The following is a 1,715-nucleotide window of genomic DNA, read 5'->3' as shown; positions in this document are numbered from 1 at the left end:
GCGTAACTTGGGTTAAGGTGCAGCGTAACTTGGGTTAAGGTGCAGCGTAACTTGGGTTAAGGTGCAGCGTAACTTGGGTTAAGGTGCAGCGTAACTTGGGTTAAGGTGCAGCGTAACTTGGGTTAAGGTGCAGCGTAACTTGGGTTAAGGTGCAGCGTAACTTGGGTTAAGGTGCAGCGTAACTTGGGTTAAGGTGCAGCGTAACTTGGGTTAAGGTGCAGCGTAACTTGGGTTAAGGTGCAGCGTAACTTGGGGTTAAGGTGCAGCGTAACTTGGGTTAAGGTGCAGCGTAACTTGGGTTAAGGTGCAGCGTAACTTGGGTTAAGGTGCAGCGTAACTTGGGTTAAGGTGCAGCGTAACTTGGGTTAAGGTGCAGCGTAACTTGGGTTAAGGTGCAGCGTAACTTGGGTTAAGGTGCAGCGTAACTTGGGTTAAGGTGCAGCGTAACTTGGGTTAAGGTGCAGCGTAACTTGGGTTAAGGTGCAGCGTAACTTGGGTTAAGGTGCAGCGTAACTTGGGTTAAGGTGCAGCGTAACTTGGGTTAAGGTGCAGCGTAACTTGGGTTAAGGTGCAGCGTAACTTGGGTTAAGGTGCAGCGTAACTTGGGTTAAGGTGCAGCGTAACTTGGGTTAAGGTGCAGCGTAACTTAGGTTAAGGTGCCAACGTGGGTTAGGTTAAGGGGCCAACGTGGGTTAGGTTAAGGGCCAACGTGGGTTAGGTTAAGGGCCAACGTGGGTTAGGTTAAGGGCCAACGTGGGTTAGGTTAAGGGCCAACGTGGGTTAGGTTAAGGGCCAACGTGGGTTAGGTTAAGGGCCAACGTGGGTTAGGTTAAGGGCCAACGTGGGTTAGGTTAAGGGCCAACGTGGGTTAGGTTAAGGGCCAACGTGGGTTAGGTTAAGGGCCAACGTGGGTTAGGTTAAGGGCCAACGTGGGTTAGGTTAAGGGCCAACGTGGGTTAGGTTAAGGGCCAACGTGGGTTAGGTTAAGGGCCAACGTGGGTTAGGTTAAGGGCCAACGTGGGTTAGGTTAAGGGCCAACGTGGGTTAGGTTGCCAGAGATGTGTCAAATCAGGATGTACGTTTGGCTGGTGTCAGGTGGTGGGTTGGTTCGATGCCTTTATAAGGAGTGTGGCCAAAGGGTATTTTATTACTTGTACCTTTTGTGTTGTGGCGTGGCGTTGCGTCCTGTGTTGATACTGGGTGGACCACTGTGGGTGTTGCTGGCTGATTTGAGCTGCGTTGTTTGCGGGTGGTGTGAGACATTCTGTCTTATTAGTGGACGTGACGTTCCTCTTGTCGTTCTTTGGATAGTGTCCTGTGGCAGCGAGGATAAAATGGATGTTGTTGAACGATAGTGCTTTGGTGCTTTCGCTTTGTTACACACAGAGTGGACTGTGAGATAGGGTGACTGGGTCGAGTGCGGTTCACACTGTCCTCCCCAGTTTACAGTATGTATCATCTATGTATGTGGTCCTGCATCATTTACTAAGCAGGGACGTCAGACGACTGAAATATTAGTTATGTACTGATGTAAAGCAGAATGCTTACCTTCCACCAGTGGGCGAGTATCGACTCTGCCCCAGCGTTGCCACCGCAGGAAGCGGTGTCGGAAACACTACCCGCACACCGTCACCACTGTGCGGGGGGACGGACCCTCTATATCCTCAGCGGCGCACTCTTTGCCACCGGGCGTCACGTCTCGCGGCCCGCCGTCC

The sequence above is a fragment of the Schistocerca gregaria genome, unplaced genomic scaffold (assembly GCF_023897955.1).
Source record: "Schistocerca gregaria isolate iqSchGreg1 unplaced genomic scaffold, iqSchGreg1.2 ptg001349l, whole genome shotgun sequence".
Lineage (NCBI taxonomy): Eukaryota > Metazoa > Arthropoda > Insecta > Orthoptera > Acrididae > Schistocerca > Schistocerca gregaria.
Note: the sequence above shows the minus strand (reverse complement) of the source record.